At 40.8% G+C, this 17,793-nt stretch overlaps 1 long non-coding RNA gene across 1 annotated transcript; it reads left to right on the top strand.

The window, feature by feature from the left end:
* Positions 1-467: 467 nt before the first annotated feature.
* Positions 468-8,341, top strand: LOC139121895 (uncharacterized). Its single transcript, XR_011549359.1, has 3 exons — positions 468-928; positions 2,208-2,299; positions 4,926-8,341. It is a non-coding gene; the product is annotated as an uncharacterized lncRNA (long non-coding RNA).
* Positions 8,342-17,793: the final 9,452 nt, after the last annotated feature.

Raw genomic sequence — 17,793 nt, 5'->3', positions numbered from 1 at the left:
CACCACTGTAATAGCCATTTCTCAGTTGAAGGCGATCAGAGTGTCGAAAATCGCCATGAATGCCTTTACAGTTGTGACGTTAAGTATCTTTTTTCAACTTTTACACTGCAAAACGGGCTTAATCAACACTGAAACATTGTATTGTACAGTACAAGTATGATCTATAGGCCAAAATATACGTGCACTGTGCAGAGCATGTACGTGCTAGAGCTCGGGTGATGAAGCTTACAGTACGGCACCGCGGATGACCGGCTTTCGCTACTGCGTTCAAAACGTTGAATTTGTGACGTGTTGGCACTTATTTTGTAAATTTTTCATGGAAAAATAATGTGTTCTTCATTTAAGTGGAGAAAGAACAGTTTATTTGGCTAAAATGCGGTGAATTTTGGCGAAAAACGTCCCACGTGTCAATAGCCATTTTTTGTCTATTGACAGGCGCCTGTCAATAGCCGGATAGTTCTGTCTATTGACAGGCGCTTGTCAATAGACACTCCGTTATTATTATCTTATTTACTTTCTAGTCTGCACGGATGTATATTCAGAATGGGTTCATCAGATTTTAAGACATATGATACAGATTTGCTATGGTGACTTTGATGCTGTTTTGTCAGTGGCACATGATGATCATATTCCAAAAGGATTTTTAAAGAATGCCATTGAAAGTTTTTCTTTTTATAGTTGCTCTTCCAAAGAACATTATCATAATGTTTTGACTGATTAAACAGAAAGATTTTCTTTGTGTAGTGTTTTGATTGTGACAAACCACCGACATACATTTCCTCATCTTTTTGCAGATTAACATGAAAGCAGATATTTTAATCGAAAGTTTGGCAGGGAATGTTGGCAGAGATGAAGTAATAAGAAGGCTTAGACATCACCATCGTGATTCCAATCAAGTGTTTTATGATTTGTCAGCTATAAGTGGCAAGTAAGCAAAACATATACATACATATTTTTTTAGCTACTATAGACTAATAGTCTATAGAAGCTATTGGGATGGGTATCCGTCCGGCATCCATTGTCAGTCTGTATGTATGTATGTCTGTTTGTGAGGATGTCCGTCCACTCAAATATCTGGGGAACTGTAGTACTTACAGACTTGATATTTCCTGTGTTGATGAACATATGATTCTGACAAAATATCTTTTTTAGTTTTTAGCTCATATTCGGTTTTGTATATAAATACCAAAAAGAGCTTACATGATAAGTCGGTGGCGTCTGTCTGTCTGTATATATGTATGTGGAAATGTATGTGCGGATGTATGTCCGTCACACACAAAGGCTACCATACCGCCAAAGCTACCATCTCAGTATTTGGTGTACAGGTAGATGCAGGGGTTGAGATGCGATGTTGTTCAAATGAACACGTCAGTGTCAAAAATGTGCAAATGAGGTAAGAAAAAGGGAAATTCTGCAAATGTGCAGGAGTGATGGCATGCCAGTTAAAGACAGGCTAACTCCACTGACCTTGAGTCATATCCTGTCATTGTTTATGAACTGTTACATATTAACAGACCTGCTCAAACCATAGACAAGAGAGGGGAAGACTGTCTATGCTCAAACTAAGAGGGGCTAGCTGTTTCTGCTATGCATGTTGCTAAAGTTGACCTCCAGTACCTCAAGTTTCAGACCTTATTTACTTTTGTTATTCTTGTTTTTCTGGTTTAAATACTTCTTGTTGTTTTCCTGGTTGTACTGTGCAGAAATCATTGTCATAACATCAACGTAGAATTATCCTGCACTGAACAGATAGAAGCAACATTTATTGTTGATCTTTGGTACCCAAACTGGTATATACCAATTCTGATCAAATTTGAGCGACACCGTATAATTGCGGTATTTTTTAATATTGTTGAAAATATGCAAATTAGCTCAAAAAAGTCACACAGTGCTTTCAAAACAGTCACAACAGTCATATACCCAGTATCAACACTCACAGTACCAGCTACCAGCATCGACATGTATGTCAAAGAAAGTTTATTTTCACACTCCTCATATGATGCAAGTTTTGCAAAGATGACTACGTGGTAGACTTTACCAGTTCAAACCTCTTGTATGTGTCCAACTAAAGTTATGCTGAGTATGACACTTGGTTGAAATTGGACTCTTAGTCTCAGTAAAATAGACAGTGAGATACTGTACAACATAGAATTGAAAAATGAAGAATAATCATCAAAAACATTGACATTTGTCCATTTATATTCCAGATGAAAACCACGATGAAGCGACAAATTCAGTTCAAGATGTGATGGGTTCTACATCCATGGCATCACATCAACAGACCATGGACCTACAAGTGGTAAGCTAAATGATTCATTTCCCTGTACACAAAGTACAGCGTAACAGTAATAATATCTGTTATCATATACCTAGATTCACGTGCCTATATAAAGCTTCGTGAGAAAGCACCCTCACATCCATGCATTTTTTAACGTATCACGCCCCAGCCCAGTGCCCAAATTTGGATGAACGCGTTGAATTCTGCACGTCCAAATATAGGCAATCGTGTTCACTGTTGAACTATATGAACTGCTTCAATACTTGTTACAACGCGTGTTGCTATCAGGGAATGTTATATTTATACATAAAGTCAAAGCGAGATTAGGAAAACGTCTGCTCGCTAAGATTGTATAGTGGCGACAGTGGAGTCGGGCTGGTGACATTTAATATTTCTAAAGTCAAGTGAAATCCATCGTAGGCCTATCCTAAGTGCGTGCCAAATGACACTAATTTACATCACGCATTCGTCCTTCTTTAAGACACCTTGATTACAACCTGGATCTCTGTTGCTCATGTATGAAGCTTTGCGTGTTCTTCTGCAGGTAAACAAATAATGTCATTATGTAAGTAAATCAACTATGTGAAGAGGCCATTGCTTTTCTGAAAAATTGACACAAATGGCAATGAATATTTGATATCGCACAAATTTTTACCGCTGAACAAATCTTAATATTATGTTAAGTACATATTTATCATTCCATACGGTATATGATAAAACCTTTACGGCCCAGATACAAGTTTTGCAGACCATAGTCACACGGCATATGGGCCCTCACACTCGAGCCCTTCCGCCGTACGACCTTGGCCTGCTAAACTTGTATCAGGGCGGTAAAGATTATTACTTATGGTCCATGCATCCTTCAATCATCAGACAAATGAAGTTAAAGGATCCTTACCCCACTTTCTTTTAAATCTTTGGGACATACCATTCTATTTGTATGTGGTGTTAAACTTTGATTAATATTTGTTTTGGTGGCGACATTTTGAAACCAACTCAGATTGTTTGTTTAACAGCAAAGATTTCTCAGTATTGATAATGTGCAGCTTTTCTGATATGCAGAGATTGCATCGCTTGCTTATGTTAGAGTAGCTCGTCAATAATTGACCATGAAATGTCATGAAATGTCTGTCTGTGTGCCTGTATATGTGTATGTATGTCTGTATGTATGTGTCTGTATGTATGTATATACGTATGTATGTACTATCTGTCTGTCTATCTATCTGTCAGTCTGTCTGCAGTTACGCATTTAGGTATTTACCCATTTCAACAACGTATGTCTGTAAGTATGTCTGTGTGTATGTATGTATGTATGTATGTATGTATGCATGTATCAAAACCTCAAAACCACAGCACCTGCCATCTTATTCTTCTGTGTACAGTTGGGCCCTGGGGTGGAGATTTGAATTTGGTAAAATAAAATGTCAATGTCAAAAAGTTTGCTAATGAGTCAAATAAAAGTAAAATCCTGCAAAGTGCTGAAGCTCCGTAACTACTGGCCAGATTTGGCTGAAACTTGGTATGCATGTACCTAAGGGTAACCTTAGTTGTGAGTCTTATTAGTATTTTTTAGGCAAATTTCCCCATTTTTGGTAAAAAAAAACCCCATTTTATCTGAAATTGCTTGTCCACTTCTTTGAAAGTTGGTATGAATGTTCACAGGGGTAAACCTTGGTAAGTATGTCCAATTGCAAATTGTGACAATCCATGAAATGTAATCATGTAATCGAAGTAGCCATTAGGTAAAGGGCGACGAATTCGGACGCGCACACGCTTTAGAACGTTTCTGCGCAGATTTAACTCCAGCCTGTCGCAAATGGGTTATTTTGTAGTGCATGTATTTAACATCACCTGTCATTGTTGAAATTGCGCTTTTACCTAATTTTTTGACCCAGTGTCTTAGAAATACATGTGACCTATAACCTTGTCATATTTTGACCCCCTAGGAAGCTGGTTTTTATTCAATATGAGCGAAAAATTAACATTTCTCTCCCATTTATATAGCGCAAATTACCCATTCACCTGGAGATGTTGTAAAAAAATAGCGTGGTGACACCTTTTTATAAAAAGTGTAAACTAAATGGTATTATGTAAGGAGTTTATTCGCCAAGTTTGGTCAAAATGACACCATCAAAGCGACAGGAAGAAAGTTCGAAAATTATATAGTGATATAATTTCGATATCGTCATTTTGTAATCGATATTTATGTTAAAATTTCTTCACAAACATCGTGAAAACTATACATTCGATAGATATGGATCTTAAGTCTTGGTATTTATTGAAATTAACTTATTTGCTAAGCGTTTTATAATTGCTTTCTTTAGTTTTAGTGAATTATATCATTTTATTTATTTCTAACGACGCCATTTTAACGTCCGTTTCCATGGAATCAAGCGTTGTGACCCCCATTTTTTATTTCATTTTTGCACTTGCACAACATCCAAGAATATGTGTGCAAAGTTTCAAGAAAATGACACCACAACTTAATTTTGACGTAATTCGTAGTACTTCACCTTAACAACCGGGGCTGCGTCATCAACGATTACTTGTCACTCAGGACAGTCAATTTAGGATCATGATCAGTAGGAATAGTTAAGATCATGCAAATGTTATGTAATCAAAGTTACTTGTCTTTTTCTTTCTTCAGACACTGCAAAACACACACCTTCTGCTATGACACCCCTGGAAACACTTGAAGAATGGAGGAAAACAACTATCAGTGGGCATGCTAGACCACCAAAGATATACTACATCCAAGATGCCAAGTCACCATTTCAACAAATGTTTGGCATTTATGAGAAGAAAGTTGATCTTTTCATTCATCCATCTGTAACATTAATTTCTGGTATTAAGGAAGAGGCTGCAGTGGATGTTTGGGATCCATCCAGAGAGTTCTTCCACCTGACATTTCAAACACTGACAAGAAACACAGAGGAACCTTTGTATGAGGGAAAAATGGAACATCTGTTACAAGTACTAAAACAATCAGTTATAAGTCAGGAACTTTTTGAACTTGTTGGTAAAGCAATTGCACATGGATTAAAACTGATATGACACCAATGTCTTGCAATTACATGTAACACATGCATTTGCACTCTATTTTTTCATGTTTAGTTACATTGTTGCAAACTTAAATGCTGAACTTTTGTTTCATGTCACTGCTGAAGAATGCTGCTAAATTGTGCGGAAAGATTCTGTGTTATATCCCCACGGATACTGTCCAGGGGGACTTATAGTTTTGGTCGTGTGCGTGCGTGCATCCGTTCATGGAGATGTCTCAGAGACGTCTGAAGCGATTTATTCAAACTTGGTACACGGGTAACTCCTTATGTCAGGCATATGCACATCAAATTGTTTTGCGATCTGACAAAATATGGCCGGGTGACGGTCATTTTATTGAGAAAGCGGGGACTATGTCATTGACAATGACTTTTTGAAAAAGAGCTCTATTTCTAAAGCGAATGCACTAAATTTGATGAAACTTTGTGAAGATGTTTGTCACACAGAGCTCTGATAGCACACAGTCAGTATTGCATCAATTAATTGCTAATTTGCATATTTGATGAACTTTTGTAATTAGGGTGATATGTATAGAAATACTGCAGCAAATTTGATGAAACTTGGTATAGATCTTTAGCACACAGTGTCATATAAGTTTGCAAAGACACTTTGTGGTGTCATTCAAATTATTGCTATTTTGCATATTTAATGAACTTTCCTAATTAGGGGGCTTTGTCCAGAAATACTGCATCAAATTTGATGAAACATGATACAGATGTTGATCTTCCAGTACTGTAATACTGTGAGAAGTCATTAAGCAGTATCAAGTCAATTGATTGCTATGTTGCATATTTAATGAATTTTCATAATTAGTTGATATGTCTAGAAATGCTGTATCAAATTCGTGTGTTACAGATGTCGATCTGCCAGTAGGGTTATGTCATGCAAATATATGTAGAAGTATCATGTCAATTATTTGCATTTGAGGTGCATAAAATTTTTTAATTAATCACACAGGTGATTCCTAAGAAAGTGAATTTTCAGAATGGAGAAAATTGCCTAAAAATTTAAAACATTTGTAGTTTCATTGCAATTTGAGCAAATCTGGCTCAAATCACCCCTGAGGTTATAGACACTAAATGTCGAGGCTATTTGAGCAGGTTTCGAAATCTCTCTTTATATTTACTATTTTTGCAGTTTGTACAGCTCATTTGCATATCTCCAATGCTACACAAAAATAATCTGTCCCAGTCCCCTTACATACCTTCACAGCAACTATCAGAGTAATGAATACAGCACTTTTCAACTTTCACAGTTGATGGACAGAGAGACAAGCATACCAATATAACTACGACAGATACTGTACCTACAATATGTTACCTTGTCACATATTCACAGAGTAGTAGCTAAAATTCATAGATTTGTAGGCAAAAAGCTAAGGGTAAAGTCCTACTGGTGTTCAAATACAGTGTTCTTTCTTCATGAAACCTCCAAAAAACATGTGCATGTGTGAATGCAAATCCAGAATGTAATTACTCGGGCCTTGTGATAAGTCTAGTAAATCATACACTTTATACTATCCCTATTCTTAGCATTTTGTGGTAAAGAGCAAACATATATTTGAACCATATCTGATACAAAGAAATTGCAAACATCTACCAATTCACACATGTTGCTAGGTTTTTAGTGATTGACAGTTTATGGCATTACATACTCTGTGCTTCCTATGCTTGCAGAACAAGACTGATGAGGTTTTTCCCCTTGAATAAGTTAAGCCTGGTTTAAAATCACTACACCTGTCAAACTTATTAAGTCCATATCACTGGGTATAAGGTTGGCCCATACTGCCATCAGAGTTGGGGGTGTATGGGTCCCACCACAAGTTTCTTGTTGTTGTTGTTGTTTATTTTGATAGTTGGAGTATGATATGTATTGCCAATGAAGATTTATACCATCAACCAAAAGGGTCTTGGTCTTATAAAACTGGTTTTCTGAAGATTTCTTGTTGAGGTTGTTCTCTTCACTCTGTGACACTGTATCATTAACCCTAGTTTCCTCTATACAGGCTATAACTGCATGCATAGTGTCATGTATTTGTCCTGTGATAATCTCATGCTGTTTCATCATGAGTGTGACTGCCTATTGCACTAAGGAAAGCAAGCAAGTTGTAAGTTGCTAATCTGTGGCTGCTGTCATTAGATTATCACCATTGCTAGTGCGTTTATTGTTGACAAAAGAACAAGATGCCAAAAAATCAGTAGATAAAGTTTTGTTGGCAATGTACACATCATACTCATATTATATACGACAACTTATATAAATAAATTTAAGCTGCAAGCTGCGTTGGCAGGCCCAGGCAGTTGCCACGGTTTCAGATGCTTGCAATGATGATACTATGAGCAAAGTTTTAAATGGTTTTTGGTTTTTCTAAAGATGAATTCTGAACACCATGTCATGGTTATTTAGATTTCGCTGGTAATGGTAGGTGTAACGCAAAACCAACTGGTTGCCAAACAATGTAACCGATGTAAATGCCTTTGCCAACTTGAAAGTGCTCAAAGTAAGGATGACACAAGGAAACTCAGTTCACTTAGGACAAAGATTTTAAAGATTAAATTTGGATTTCAATATCAGTGCAGCAAACAAAGTCTGGGAAAGAGAGACTAACCACTTAGTATATCTAAAGAAAGACAATACCACACTTTACAATTTTATGATAAGTACACACAAGCCAAATTTACTGCATGTAAAGTGTGTGATTTTTAACTGTCATAATTTTGATACCATGACACAGCACTCAATTTTAAATATACAAGAAATACGTGACATTTAACCATCTATTGTACTGGTCAAATTTTTTCACCCATTGGAACAGTACAGTATGACTTCATGTAGTCATGTTTGTTATTTGCTACACAATGATACATGAAAGACTATGTTTATAGATCTACACTGAGGTAGAGTCACAAATGCCATCTGTTCTCATACTTGTATGAGTATTGTGAAAATTGAATGAAGTTCAAGCGATTGTTAATAAATGCATATATTTATTGTTATTGTAAATTGTGTGGTACTGTTCTTCCAAGTCTTAATAACTGTGGCTATCCACCCTTTGTAAAATATATAGCAAAAATACTATGCATGGATCAGACAGAGTGCTGTCACTTGCACATCAATTAATACTTTATTCGCTGTGTACACAACAGGTACAATCAATGTCTCATTAGAGATGGTCCCAAACATTGCTCCTTGTTCAAATATGCCAGGCGCTTTTTTCACATCAAATTCATAGACTGCATACTGGTCATGTTAATTCACTTAATGAACAACACAAAATTTTCATCGCTTGAATACAGTAAGCTACCTTTACAAACAACAGTGACCATCACTGTTAATATCAGCCACAAACAACAGGCGGATAATATGTAAGTTGTTCACATCTAAGGGCAGCACGTATCATGCTTCAGTTTTCCTGCAAACACACACATATGCCATCAAATGTCACGTGCAGCCCTCAAAACATTTTGATTACACAGTTGGTACTTGATCCTCAGTAATGCTGAACGAGGGCCGTCCTCGGGAATTTGCTGGTTTAATGGTACTCAGGCTTCAAAACCATCATTCACAGAGCTAGCCAGAACATCAATGGCCCCAATGACAAGCTGAACAGGGCTGACAACATCGTCGTCGATTATTCCAAAAGCATTCGAGTTAGAAAGAAGACGATGGACATTCACATATTTTCTTTGGAAGAAATCGTGAAACTGATCATCCATACGTTATGAATTGAGGTCGAGAAGTAGAGATTGAATGCTCCTACTACCTCCATGCTCGAGCGTACATGGCGATTTATAAAATCAGAGTTCAACGGATTGCTTGATTTTGACATTTGGCATATATGTATACTCTGAGTAACTGGTGTCCTTGCTAGCTTACCACAGAAGGGCACACAAGCACTTCTCTGATGCTCGTTCGTAATACCATAGACCCTTCATGGAGCTCAAGAGACCATAGGATCGTCTTATTCGAGGCCGACCATGTTTGCGAATACACCGGTGCATTGTGGATATGAGATGACCCCCTAGTTTGCTGGAAAAGGTAGCCTAATTCAAAGCTTCTACTCCTCATGTCGGCATTCTGCATCGCATAATGGCATGTCCGCATTTCGCATCGCATAATGGCATGTCTGCATTTCGCATCGCATAATGGCATGTCTGCATTTTGCATCGCATAATGGCATGTCTGCATTTTGCATCGCATAATGGCATGTCTGCATTTTGCATCGCATAATGGCATGTCCGCATTTTGCATCGCATGTCTGCATTTTGCATCGCATAATGGCATGTCTGCATTTTGCATCGCATAATGGCATGTCTGCATTTTGCATCGCATAATGGCATGTCTGCATTTCGCATCGCATAATGGCATGTCTGCATTTCGCATCGCATAATGGCATGTCTGCATGCATGTCTGCATTTTGCATCGCATAATGGCATGTCTGCATTTTGCATCGCATAATGGCATGTCTGCATTTCGCATCGCATAATGGCATGTCTGCATTTCACATCGCATAATGGCATGTCTGCTTGCGCCAGTAAGTAGACAAACACGGATGGACGGTAGAAACGTGGTTTAATAGTCGAACGACAACAAGGCCGAAGAGGGCGGCCGAGATACCCATGATGCAATGCTACCTAAATACAAACAGGCCTACTGGCGTGACCACTTTCTCTCTCTTTCCTTTTTTTTAACACAGCAATAGGCAAGCAAACAGCAAAAAAACAAACAAACAAACAACAATAAACTGTCCGGGGAAAAAGGGCAGGTCAAAACAACAGTAAAGGAGCAAATCCAGTAAATTGTTTCCGGAAAGTGAGACAGTGTCAATGTTAAGTGAAATGTATCCTAAAAGAGGATATAGTCCGCCAAATGCTTGGGAGGGCGACGGTCCCTCTGCGGTCTTCCCTGGTGACGCTTTTCTATGGATTCTTCCTGGCCACACTGTTCTGACTCATCAGCTATATCGTACGGTATAGGCTCTCGGTATGCCATCTCTGGGGATGTGTACGTATCCGGTTCTGCGGGTAGGGTAAGTTCTATTGGTGGCTTAGGAGCATCGGTGCACATGTTAGGAGGCTCAGCGGGTGGTTCCTGTGGTGGCTTTTCATGACAGCGTGGCTGAGCACTGTCAAAAGGCATGTTGCTGGCGCTCAGAGGGATGGCATAGTCATTTACCTGGTGGTCCTCTGAGTAACGGTCCATGTAGGTTGTATCAGGGCGGCAGGTGACTTGGCTTTTAACTTTATAACATTCGCTGCGTTTGACTTTGTAGGAGGACGCTCTCAGTTGCGATCCTGCAAACTTTTTGATGAAGCACCATTCTCCATCAATGCTGGTAACTAAGTATCTGCTTCTTGCTTGCGACTTATTCTGGTCACCATGGAGGTAAACCAAGTCCCCGACTTCTATAGTCTCATGACGAAATGTCCCATCATGTCCTTTTGCTTTTTGACTGTATGGATGGTTGACTATGCGTTGGTTGTGCTGTTGGATTATGAGGTTGCGGTCTGAGAGTGGTATCTGGTCATTCGTGAATTGATCGCGCTGTGTCCACATTTCGCGGGCGGAAAGACCTCTGCTCCTTATGCGTGAGTTTAGGCGAGCAGTGGCAATGCTCAAAATGAGTGGAGTGACTGGACCACCAGAGGGCTCTTGACGTAGAAGCTCTTCCTCCAATTCATACACTGCCTTCTCAGCCACTGGGTTCTTGTTTTGGTTTTTGGTCCGTCCAAGTTCGAGGCCGATGCGGAGTTTGTGTAGCGTGCCATCAGAAGTCAGAGCCTGGAAACCAGGTGCTGGATCGACACGAATAACGGCATTAGGGCCATCTAGTGGGCGTAGTTCCATGGTGAGACGTGCGAGGGCGTCACGTAAGGTTGAGTGCTTCTCATCGTCAATGATGCATGTGGACGTGAAAGAGGTGGTGGTTTCGCGCAGTATAAAGATGAGTTGGCGGTTGCGTTTGAGGACATCTGCTGCGAACGAGGTGCCTACACATTCTGGAACATTGTCAGTTGACTGTTGGAGAATATTTCCTGGCAACTTCTTCAATGATGCACAGATATGGCACGATTCGTATACGTGGTCAATGTGTTTCTCCAAGTCAAGCGCATAAAAATGACGCTTCATGACCAGTTTGAGCTGGTGTTTCGATGGGTGATCTAGTTTGATGTGTATGGCAGCAAGAAGGCCATCAAGTACAGCACGTGGGACAACAATCAATTCTGATGTATGACGGAAGGGTTCATGGTGTTTGACTACGAGCAGACCATCGTTTGCGATTGTGGTAGTACTGAGATACCGTTTAACATCTTTGACATTTGTAATCTTCTTGGAGGGTCTAGTTCCCTGTTTAAGGTGGGCATGTACACGGCGTAGATCAGGACACTCTAATTGGATATTGATCCAAGCTGCTCTGCTGGCAAACGGTAGTCGTACTTGGCCGTTGATGATGTCAGAAACGGATAGCGATCTGACCACTGAATCTTCTGTACGCTGTATGAATGTGCATATTTGGCAACGAGGCTCACTGCAAGTAGGCGCGTTGCGGCTTGCGAAGTCGGATGGAATATTGGCAGAGCCGGAAAGGTGGCAAACAGTGACTTGATATCTGCTTACAATGGATAGGAATGACGTGACACGTGGACTGGCTGAAAATTCACCACGGCATAGCTTGTCAATGGCTTGGACACAGGGTTTACTATCTGTGAGAACACAAGCTCGGTGGGTAGACTGTATGATGAACGGACTGAAGTGCTTGACAGCAGCTGCAATGCATAGCGCTTCCACTTCACATGGTAGCCATGACACTTGATGTTTACGAAGTTTGGCACTAAAGAAGCCAGCAAGCAATGGTTTGTCATCTCGTGTGACATATAATGTTGCGCCTAATCCATGCTTGGTGGTGGATCCATCAGTGACAATCCAAAGTCTATCTGATGGGCGAGGGAGGACGATTGTCTTGTTGTGACTGAGGGACTGTTGTGCTGAGAGGAACTTCTCACGAAGGTTGTCATCCCACTCTATCTTCTCATGAGATAGTTGGCCCGCTATAGCAGATTCTAAAGGTGCTAAGAGATGGGAGGTGTGTTGTACCACGCGACCTAGTACCTTAAAGGCACCAATAAAGGACCGTAGGCTACGTACTGTTTCAGGTAGTGGACATGAGGCTAAGGCTGCAACACGGTGAGGGCTTGCTGTGAGTTTGCCTTCTGACCATATCCATCCCAGGATGGTTGTAGATCGTGGACAGATAACAGTTTTCTTGGCAGATAGTTTCAGGTTACACTTTGAAAGCTCCCTCAAGACGCTTTCCCAGTTTTGGAGTAGCTCTTGGGGTGAGTTTCCGCCACAATATAGGTCATCAGCGATCTTGGCAACTGTGCCCTGTTGGATATAGTCGCCTAACACACGACACATCAGTTCTTCTAAGGCAGTTTCCGATCCTGGCATGCCCATTGCACAACGGGTGTAAACGCGTACGCCTCGAAACGGTGTGGCGACACCGCAATATTTCATTGAGGACTTTGTGAGCGGTATTTGATAAAATGCACTGGTTAAGTCGGTCGTTATAATATATTTCCAGCAAGCAATAGTGCGGAGAGTCGAGTCGACATCAGGCATAAGTGAGGGCTGAGGCTTACTGTATCTGCCAACATCAGCAAATGCTGTGACAAGTCGAAATCCCCCTTGTGACTTCTTCACCAGGAATGACGGATTTAAGTATTCAGCTGTTACTCCTATTTCTTCTGGGCGACGGAAAACTCCTGCATTCTCAAGTTCATCAAACTTCTGTTGTAATTCTACGAGCTTGTCTCTTGCGTATTGGGGAACACGACCTTTGCGCTGAGGAGGCTCGACCGGCCCCATGTTGACTGAGGCTTCAAAGGGACCCTTTGCACCATTGTATCCAGTGAAAGTTGGCTCAAATACTTCATCGTAACGATGTAGTAAATTTCGAAATAGTGACCTGTTTTCATCCGATAAGATGGAATCTTGGTCCAGTTGTACGTTTGAGGAGTGATGATCCGTAGCTAAGGGACGTACTGGTGTAATATGGGGTATGTTGGTATCTGTGTCAGCTGTCTGTGGGGATGTAGCATGGCTGAGTTGACAAAGATGATCATTCTTTTGAATCACACGTGGTATGGTCGATTCATTGCACAGGCGTACTTTGCCTGCAACTGAGTCAATTATGGTAGGTTGTGGCCATGACTGTGACAGTTTAAGATGGCGGTTGCTGGCTGAATTGAAGCGCGGCTCAATGGCAAATGTGTTGTCCTTGTCAATTTCCGGAGGCAAAGATAATTCAATGAAATCTCCAGGCCATACGATGGTGGTAGCTGGTGGTGACCTTACCATGAACGAATGTGTGCGACGAACAGCGTATGAGGTAGAGTAGGATGGTGAGGATCCATACTGTATGACATCTATCCCCTTTATGACGATTTGTTGTTTTGCAGGGCGAATGGAGATGTCATTTGAGGTCATAAATGGCATACCAGCTAGAATATCTACGTCAAGTTCTTCGACAACAAGTGCATCAAGGGTGAGGTCAATGTTGTTACGGGTTACTGTAATGTGAGTCTCGCCTTTCACCTGAAGAGGGGTTTGCCCATCAGCTTGAAGGGCCCGTTGAGTGCTTGTTTTGATCATGGCGCCGATATACTTGGCAACAGACAATTTGATCATGTTGGTTTCAGCGCCTGAGTCCAGTGTCAAACTGACTGGGTGGTGCCCATAAAATGCTTTAAAGAATGGCGACTGCTTGGTATTGACACGACAGGTGCGAACTGGATTGTCTGTTGTGAGAGTCATGGAGTCAAAATGCTCTTGCATGTCATCTTGCGAATCGTCAGGATAATCGTCATCGAGACATGTGGTTTGACGGGTTTTAGTAATATACTGCCGGTCCTCAGCAGGTAGGTATTTACAAGCGCTAAGAAAGTGATTGTAACTCTGTCTGCCAGCCTGTTTACACAGTGGGCAAGTTTTGGCACGTTGTTTGCGATTTTGTGCTGACCGTATTTGTGCTGACCGTAATACCTTTGCGTCGGAGGACGAATGCACTTCGTCCAGCAGTGTGTCTAAGGCTTGGGAAATCTCTGGTTTGAGTGATGCCAGTGTTTTTGACCTTAATTCGGTTCCATAACGTTGCTTGACTAATCTGGGTAGGCCAGGGTGTAGTAATCGTAACCATGTGAGAACTATGAGGTTTTCTAGAGTGGGTGTCATTTCCTCGTCAAAGTCTGGTCGCTGACCAAAATGTGTGATATCGTCATCTTTGATGAGTAAGTTGTCTTCAATGAAGGAAACAAGCCGTTGATAAAGGTCTTCAGGGCGTTCGTCTGGTTCTAACAAAATGTCATTGAAGTCTAAAAAGTGGGCGCCCGAAGATTGGAATCCATAGTGGAGGCGGATAGCTTGCCAAATAGCTGAGACGGAGGTGGAATTTCTGATTATGGTATTGCGTGAAATGACGGGACAGTAGTTGGCAATTTGGCCCAACATCAGCTCTAAGTGTGTGACTTTCTGCTGCGCTGTGCGTCTTTTTGCTTCCGGTACATTCTCTCCGTCATCAACAAACCCGCGCAAAGGGGTAGTCTTAGTTTTCTTACCCCATTTGCATCCATCGTCGAGGAAGGTGGCGAAGTTTGCGTCTAACGAAAGGATGTACTGAAGATTTTGGCGCCAAGCCTCAAAGGAAGTGATGGTTTCATGCTTAGTCAGAGACCATTGCTTTGGCGCTCGTGCGCTGGCCATGGTTTCTATGTCGAAAGACTATATACACTGAGGTCACTGAGAAAAGGTGATCTTCCTACCGCTATAGGCAAAGCAAGTCCACCCGTGGATGATTTGACGTGCTGTTGAGACCAATGAAAGTTTTTGATGCGATGAGGTTCGTCTCGTCGCTGCCACCACGCCAGTAAGTAGACAAACACGGATGGACGGTAGAAACGTGGTTTAATAGTCGAACGACAACAAGGCCGAAGAGGGCGGCCGAGATACCCATGATGCAATGCTACCTAAATACAAACAGGCCTACTGGCGCTGGCATGTCTGCATTTCGCATCGCATAATGGCATGTCTGCATTTTGCATCGCATAATGGCATATTTTCGCATTTTGCATCTCATCATGGCATGTCGTAATTGCGAAAGGCATGTCGTAATTACAAATGTCATAGCTTAATTTTGGCAGGCATTCAACGCCATAGTTGCCCAGTTGTTAATTAGGCAAAACCATTGACTCAGAAAATTTAATCAGTCGGCTACGGATGACAGGTACTGCCAAGTGTACTAATGAATGAACTCTTTAGTAATTGGATATCACTCATCCAACTCGATTAAGCCATGTTAAACTTTAGTACGGGCACAGGCACTCCTCAGCTGGGTAGTCTGTTAAAAAGATCGATTTTCGGATCGATCTATTGATCCCGTGGTCGATATGCCCGCCACTGCAACCTAAATTCAGGTTGCAGTGGCGGGCATATCGACCACGGGATCGATAGATCGATTTAGGTTGCAGTGGTGGGCATATCGACCACGGGATCGATAATCTATCCGAAAATCGATCTATTTAGCAGACTACCCAGCTAAGGAGCGCCTGTGGTACGGGACAGTCTTTCACATAGTAACGAAGTGCCTTCATCAAGGTCCAAGAGCGGAAGATAAAGGCGTCCTGAAATCGCTAATGATATTAAAGGATCAAATGAACTTTAAATTTACCGATTCCATAATTTGGATTATGTCGAGCTTTTTTATTCATTATCCATAGTCTGCATAGTGCAGGTAAAAAAACTCAAATACTTAAAAGTTCGGAATCACTTGTAGGCCTATATCATGACAGAACATGTCGGCGATATTTGGGGAACCGCAAAGTCACACGGTCACCAATGGTACTATTGCGTCAATCGAAACAGCCTTTTCTGCAGATTTCCACAGACAGATAGATTTCCATTGCACACTGTCACAGCCAATGAGTTAATCCGTATGTTGCCCGAGGTCGTTGGTTATTGGGCAAAAGAGATTGATGTGTGCCCGAAGTCGTGAGGCCACGTAGTATGCTGCAGCGAGAGCACGTCACAGTAAATCATGTGTTCAGCATTGAAGCTTTACCTCCCAGATACACAGCTGTGGTCACAGTAGACTGGCCCCTTTCGCTTGGCCTTCTCGGCAGCTTTTACCGGCTGGGACATCGCGTTCATTCCGATCTACTTTACAGCCTGCACTAATGGGACAGTCTACTGAAGTTTATTCCATAGATTTACTGTTTTAATATTTATATGCCCACATACTTTGAGCAAGTCAACACAGCTGGAGAACGTGTATCATCAGTAGGTATAGCTGATATGCGCAATGCAGAGTTACGAAATATTTGATAGTTTTTTTTGGCGGGAGGGGGTAATTTTTTTTAGCAATTGTGTTGATTACATTGAACATGGGGTTTGTTTGTTTTTTTGTTTGTTTGGGTTTTTTTTCGGTTATTTTACAGTTAAAATTATACCATTTCTATGTACCCTTCCAACCCCAGGTAAAACTTTGATAAGTTGGATACCGTATACATGGTAAAGTGTTTTTTTACATTATGGATATATATATAGAAGGCGATCGTGTGATGTGCTAGGGTTCTTGTTTAGAAAAGTTTTAAATTATTTAGAGTCATTGACCCGGTATTAATAAGATAAACGATAACGTGTACCAAAAGTAAGTCTTGTAAAGATGAAACCTTGATGTGCTAAGGGGAAGAGTTGATGACCATACTTATAAATAGACAGTGATCTATGTGAGAATATCCTGCGTAAAGATTTTAACGGCCCCACAGTCTATGATTTAACGCCGGTCTTTAGCCCATTTATTTCCTTCTAATGTAAAAACTTATCATGAAAATTATAGATATTATACGTTTTCAGTGAAATAAACATATTTAATTACAATACCATGCCTTGCGTGCTAACAATTAAGCGCTGGTTAGAAAGGAAACATAGTTTCAGGAAAGTACTAAGTAGGCAGTGCATTACACTAGTCTTGTTACATTTAAAGTTTGTTATTACGGCATTGATAAATAAACCATCGATATCATATACAAGTTCAAGTTTATTGATTTATAGTGTGGCTCCGAGTTGTTACATTAATGGTTGACTGTTTTGTAACCTTTGTGGTTGATTTTATCACAATTGTGGTTAATATTACATTTATAATGAGATTATTACATTAATGGAGGTTGAATCATCGTCGCACACACACTGCACCATAAGTGAACGTTTCGCGATTGCTGTACATTTTCCCGGTACGTTTTCACATTTTCTTGTCCATGGTCCACCTTTGGGCAAAACTGTCTCTCGTAGGCAAAACGTTTGCAAGAATAGGGGTTTTGCTTAGATTTATTGATATTATCATAGGAATAAAGACCTCAGCAGTGAGCATCTAAGTTTGTTAATGGGCAAGACCTAGAGGA

This window comes from Ptychodera flava, chromosome 21 (genome assembly GCF_041260155.1).
Source record: "Ptychodera flava strain L36383 chromosome 21, AS_Pfla_20210202, whole genome shotgun sequence".
Classification (NCBI taxonomy): domain Eukaryota; kingdom Metazoa; phylum Hemichordata; class Enteropneusta; family Ptychoderidae; genus Ptychodera; species Ptychodera flava.
This window is presented reverse-complemented; position numbering and strand designations above follow the sequence as displayed.